Consider the following 6,762-nt stretch of genomic DNA (forward strand, 5'->3'; position numbering starts at 1 on the left):
CAGCATGAATTGTATGGCCAGCTAGCTCTAAATTCTCATGTTATCACACCACAGGAGTGATACCTGAAAATAGGACTAGAAGTAAGTCCTAAGCATTGCCAGGTAGAGCCTAAGAGCAAAACCAAAAAATATATCATTCTTAATTTAAAATAAAACAATCAGGAAAATGAAAGATCAACAACCTCAATTTTGTTTGCAGGATGAAAAAAATACCAAATGATCAATAGATAAAATGATAGCCAAAGTAATCTGAAGAAGAAAGAACCGCTGTGGTCTACTGTCATAAAGGAGGGGGCCTGCACTGGAATATTGAGTCTGGAAAGGGTTGGGAAAGCTTCTGAGAAGCCCTCAGCCTGAGCAAAATCAGGCCTGAGCATGACCGTCCCAGGACAATGGAAAACAGTGCTTTATACACTTGACGGGTGCCCCATCCGTGACCTCGCCTTGACCTGTAACAGTGGCAGAGAACAATGCCTCTTAGCTTCAAAGAACTAGTAAGTCCCTCCTCCTCTCGACCTAAAATCATTCAAACTTCTTTGTCAAAGACACAACGAAGACATACAGCAGGCATCAATTTTGCAAGCCGACAGACCTTCCTTTATTGAAAACCCTCGTTCCATCAATGGCTTCCTGGGGCACTTCTGAAACCTTGCCTCCAAAGTTCAAATTCTTCCCGGTAAGAGGTGAGTCTAGGTATTCGTCTCCTCCTTTTGTGTTCTGAAACTAACATAGCCCATCGTATGTGATTAAAAAGGTCATACCTTAAAACCACCCATTTTCAGCAGGTCCGACTTTAGGGGGAGAAACTCCAAACAATAATAGTGAGTTTTTTGTTGAAATATTGAATGTAATCAAAGTAAAGTGAAAGTAAAGTGAAATTTACCAGTTACACAGGCAGGGTGGGAGGCTGGGGAAGTGGGGGGGTGGTGGAGGGAGGTATACTGTGATTCTTGGTGGTGGAATATGTGCACTGGTGAAGGGATGGGTGTTTGAACATTGTATAACTGAGACTTCAACCTGAAAGCTTTGTAACTTTCCACATGGTGATTCAATAAAAGAATAAATATAATAATAATAATAATAATAATAGTAATAATAAACAACCACCCATTTTTCCCTGCCTCCAATTTCAGTATAATCATGTATATATCCAGTTACCAGGCTCTGATAAAGCCCAGGATACCTGGGAAAGTCACAAGGACTTGTTCTGACTGTGATTCCCAGCTCTTGTCCCAACCCATAGCCAGGACTAAAGACACAGGTGAGGATTCTCTTCACCATCTTTCATACTTCTGGGAGCTACAGCCACGAAGGTGGAACTGGGCAGTTTCAGTGGGTAGAGCTCTACCCTGGACATGGAAGTGCAGTGCCAGAACCGACAAAATAGTTTTGCAGCTTCTTAATGGAAAATGCAAGTCTGCATTCATTTCCAAGAGAAACTCTCAGCCAATAAATTGAACTGTCCTCTATTGAAAAAAAAAAACACTAAATGGGACAAGTGGAATAAATTCAAAAGAACAGAACTCATCTACAGTCAAGTTCCAAAGGGTCATCACTAGCGCGTCTCTTGCTGATATAATGGCCAAGAGAAATCAGAAACCTGAAGTCAGAAAGGCTCAACAGCAACAAGCTATGGGAGCTGCCCAGGAAGTTAAAAAAAAATTCTAAGCAAGCATCCAAACAGACATCAATGGCTGCTGCTAGGGTTCCCACCAAGACAGCCTCTAAGCAAAAGATGGTGAAGCCTGTGAAGATTTCTGCTTCCTGAGTTGGCGGAAAACGCTAAAATGACAGATCCAAATTTTAAATGACGATATGACTACAAAAAAAAAAGACAAAGGTGAGAAGTCCGTTGAGATTATTTTACCCATGCCTGAGATGGCTCCAACCACATTAAAAAAAAAAATAAAAAGAAAGAAAACAACTCTAGGGTCAATCATTTCTTTCAGCCAAGTCAACTGTAGAACTGCGAAAGATAGTGGTGGTTGCTGTCATTAGCCACTGTGGCGTGGCTGGAGATAATTCAATAATAGGCAACTAGACTTTTGTATGAAGTCTCAGCTTTGCCACTAGCCAGATCACATCATGTAGGGATGTAGTAATAATGTCCTGCAGGATGTGTTAATACATGCTCTCAGTAGGCCTCCAACATATGCTGTGTTTTCCCAAAGCCAGAATTCATGGGTCTGTGAATTTAGGGCTAAGGATGGGAGTGGTCCTTGCTTTCCTCCCTTGCAACATCAGACTGTGCTGATCTAAAGGAGTGGTGCAATCCGCTCCCTCAAGACACTTCAATGATTCAATTAAACTGGAAATTGAGACTTGTATTAGCCAGTCTGAATTTTTAATGCCAGTGATCCACAGATGAGCTGGAGTGATGGATCTGAACTATAAGAGGCAACTGGGTTACTGTTACATAATTGGGGCCAGGAGGAATATGTCTGGAAGAAGGGATGACCCAAGGTTCTATAATCTTAGATCCTGTGATTAAAATCTAGTGGAAAACTACATCCCAATTCAGAGATAACTGCAACCCATACTCTTGAAGAATAAATTCATCACCCACAGAACCACCTTGCTAACGGTGAAGGCAATATAGCACTTATGTGATCAAAGTATGGAAAAAGCATAAGCTACCATCACGTCCTCTATTACAGAAACAAAGATTATTTATGAGATTTCTTCCTTATTTTGATGCGAATATAATTGCACACAGAGTAACGATTCTTCTTTCTCTGTCTCATTCCCCTATAGCTGAAATAAAATATGTGTGGCTGTAATTAGCCGCATGTCTTGCTGTTTAAGTAATATCTCAGAAGGCATGCGGCTTAGACAGGGAAAGAATGGGAACAATTCAAAGATGGCTAAAGAACTTTCCACATCGTGAGGGAAAGTCTACTTCTTCATTGTGAAAGATGACATTTTAGGGCCCAGAGAGATGGGTCAAGGGGCTGGAGTACAGGGTATTCAAGTAAGAGGCCCATGTTCATGTCCTGACACTGTGTGGTCTCCAGAACCAAGCCAAGAGTAAACCCTGAGCCACACTGAAGTGACCCCCCCAAATGGGATATATATATATATATATATATATATATATATATATATATATATATATATCAGTTCAGGTTGGGGAGGGAAACTCAATCCACCTCCTACAAGGGGCCCCAGTGAAGACAGCCAGGCGTGGGGGCAAGAGACTCTGTTGAGTTTCCCTCCCTGCCTCAAGCAGAGCCCCTGCAGCGGAAGACCTCCGGAACCCAGCCACAGCCATGCTCAAGGCCCCTGTCCACACGTTCAGATGAGCCTCACACATGAAGGAACCGGCAGAGCAGAGGAACCCAGGTATGTGGGACCCGGGGCTGAGATCTCCAAGCCTGCTCGGATCAGGACTGGGCCTCTTCCGCCCAGATGCCCCATTTTCCAGTAGCTAGGTGGTCACACCCAGAATCTGCCCCCCGGTGCCGTGTAATCCCATCAACGGCCAACATCCAGAGACTATAAAACCAAGCTCCCAGAAGTGTGTGGCCATGAAGTGACATATTATAGCCTAGTTCTCCCTCTCAGAGAACCTAGCAAGCTACTGAGAGATTCCTGCCCGCATAGGAGAGCCTGGCAAGCTCCCTGTGGCATATTCATATGCCAAAACCAGTAACAATGATGGGTCTCATTCCCCTGACCCTGATAGAGCCTTCAGTGTGGCACCGTTGGGAAGGACAAGTAAAGAGAGGCTTCTAAAATCTCAGGGCTAGGACGAATGGAGACGTTACTGAGACCACTCGAGAAAAATCAATGATCAATGGGATGATGATGATGATGATGATGATTATATATTAGTTAAAGTAATATCTGCTACAGGCACATATGTTGCCTGAGCGCACGTGCTGTTTGCACCCATGTGGATATAGCTCCCAAGCACATGTGTTGCCTGCATCTTTCCTCTTGAGATGTGGACATTTATGATTTCCTGTCTAATGCTGGGGTGTGTGTAGGGGCTCTCTCCACCCTTGGAGAAGCCCAGGTTCTCTCTTGAGCATGTTACTCTCTCTCTCTCTCTCTCTCTCTCTCTCTCTCTCTCTCTCTCTCTCTCTCTCTCTGTTCTCTGGCCCTCTCTCTCTCTCACTCTCCCCCTCCATACCTTTTTTTTTTTTTTTTGCTTTTTGGGTCACTCCCAGCGATACACAGGGGTTACTCCTGGCTCTGCACTCAGGAATTACTGGGAATCAAACCCTGGTTGGCCTTGTGTAAGGCAAACGCCCTACCTGCTGTGCTATTGCTCCAGCCCCATCCACACCTTCAAAAACACTCCAAATAAAATCTATTTACTTCAAAAAAGAAAAAAAGAAATATCTGCTACAGTCACTTGAGAAGATTAATATGGCTAAAAATATGCAAGTGAATGTCAAGTTGACAAACTGTAAAGTATATGTTTATCTAGTAAGTGAGAACTAGGTTCTCCAGAATTCCCCCACAAAACTCCAGCATGTTAACTCCAAAAGATATTCACATAAGATTCAAAAGTAGAGTGAGTTTACATTCCTCTCTCTCTCTCTCTCTCTCTTTAATTTTTTTTATATCAGGAAGGTACGTACAGGGTCCACTTCCTATTCTTGTTTGTCTATGCATGGTCACTGCTTTGTTGCCTCTTCTCCAGCATGGTCAGAGCCGCTCTTGCTCCCCGCTCAATCTCCTCCAAATCAGGGGCCAGTGTGTGAAATTCCACGGCAAAGAGAGCCAGCTTCTGTCCATCACAGATGTCCTGGCTTTCCCCCCATCTTTCCTTCCCAACTGTCTGGCCTGCTAACTCCAGGCCCAACAACAGATGCAGAAGCAACAGGCCTAACTAAGCTGTCTCATCCGTCCGCACAGTTGCACTGGGGAAATCACTCTCGGTAAATGCTTTCTCACTGTGTCTGCGTCTCATTGATCAGGCCCTAACTGGGGGTGAGGGAAAAGCGAGATAGGAGTGCTTCTTCCTGATGCTCCAGCCCCCCAAAACATTTCCCCGCCCCTGGAACATGCCAAGTTTTCTGAGACATTCAATCCCAGGTTCTTTTCTTCAAGCATTCTTAGTTCAATGATTACTCCTTATTGGCAGATTTTTTTTTTCTAAAAATAGTCTTCCAGGCATTCTTTTTTTAAATTTAATTTAATTTTTATAAAGTATTCACAACAATTCATTACATTTAATATTCAAACACCAACTGCACCACTATGCACCTTCCCACCCCCATAAGAAGAGATTATGAGCATGTATGTTAAACCCAAACAAATGTGTGCAACTTTTGGTACATCAGTGGGCTAAAATATGAGAGTTTGCTCCAGGAATTCTGAAATTTAGAATATGAATATAGAGCAGATTCGCTCATGGGTAAGGCTGATGTCTCTCTCTCTTCTTGGCCATTGATGAGATTATACTGCCCTGGAGGCAGCTTGTGGGCGTGACTGCCAAGCTACTGGAAAACTTGGGAACTGAGGGGAGGAGGCTCAGTCCCACTCCAAGTGACCTTGGAGATCTCAGTCATGGGTCCCGCATACCTGGGTTTTTCTTCAGGTTCTCTCTTGGGTGTGGCTTGTTCAAGCCTGTGGAGATTGGCCTTGAGCATGGCTGCAATTGAGTTCTGGAGTGTTTTCAGCTGCTGGGGTTCTGCTGGGGTGGAGAGGAAAACTCAACCCACCCCCTTCTGAGTTGCCCTGTTGAAGACAGTCTGACGCAGGGTCAGGACATTCTAGGTCCCTCTCTTCCAGAAGCTTTATTTCAGGGTCTCTGGATCTTGGCCACTGAGTATATGGCATCCAGACACTCTTAATCCTATTATATCACACCTTCCGCTCCAGGTTCCTCATTACTTTCTACAGTGCATTTGTGTTTGTTTGGCCGTTTTACATGCTGTCTGTTCCTCAGAACATGTGAGAGGGCAGGGATCTTCCCTAATGCATTAGCCACTGTATCCCCTTGCCCAGAGCAGGGTCTAGCACCTTCCAAATGAATGCACAACCCCGGGCTGGCACCACCACTCTGGGAGTTCCAGGACCCTGAGGGGCACAGATGGGCCTTGTTTACAGGTACGTTGGGAGGGTAGGTGACTCCTCCTCCAGGTAAGAGTCTCTTGGGTGTGTCTCCATTTCCTAGTGTCCTCTTTTATTTCTTGAAGTAGCTGAAGTAGAAAATGGGCCAAACATGATGGCCTCTCAGTGTCTGTGTTGCAAGCCATGATGCCCAAAAGTAGAGAGAGAGAGAGAGAGTCTGGGGAATATTGTCTGCCATGGAGGCAGGGGGAGGGTGGGAAAGGGGGAGTATACCTGGGATATTGGCGGTGGGGAATGTGCACTGGTGGAGGGATGGGTGTTTGATCATTGTGAGATTGTAACCCAAACATGAAAACTTGTAACTATCTCGCAGTGAGTCAATAAAATTTAAAAAAATTTTTTTTGTAAAGAGTCTCCTGGGTAACACCTGGCAAAGAACGGACTCTTGGAGCTTCAGTTCCCTCCTGTTCCAGCCTCTGAGTCTTGCTGAGAGCTGGGAAGGGCCTGGGAGCCATGCAAGAATTAGAGTTTCTCACACACCCCAATATTTGGACTTAATTTTAGTCTTATTTTAACTGTCTGAATACAATGCCAGGGTCAGTTTTGGCTAATAGCTCCTGCGGGTTGCATGCCTTTAGACACACACACAAACACATACACACACACACGCTCAGACCTTTCATACTTGGTAATACTTATTTCTCAGCCTTTGGCCTCCCTATTCATCCACAGAGC

At 44.5% G+C, this 6,762-nt stretch overlaps 1 pseudogene; it reads left to right on the top strand.

Moving 5' to 3' along the window:
- The first annotated feature begins 622 nt into the window (after positions 1–622).
- LOC129405901 (60S ribosomal protein L24-like) lies at positions 623–1,786 on the top strand (annotated as a pseudogene).
- The last annotated feature ends 4,976 nt before the right edge of the window (positions 1,787–6,762 follow it).

The sequence above is a fragment of the Sorex araneus genome, chromosome 6 (genome assembly GCF_027595985.1).
Source record: "Sorex araneus isolate mSorAra2 chromosome 6, mSorAra2.pri, whole genome shotgun sequence".
Lineage (NCBI taxonomy): Eukaryota > Metazoa > Chordata > Mammalia > Eulipotyphla > Soricidae > Sorex > Sorex araneus.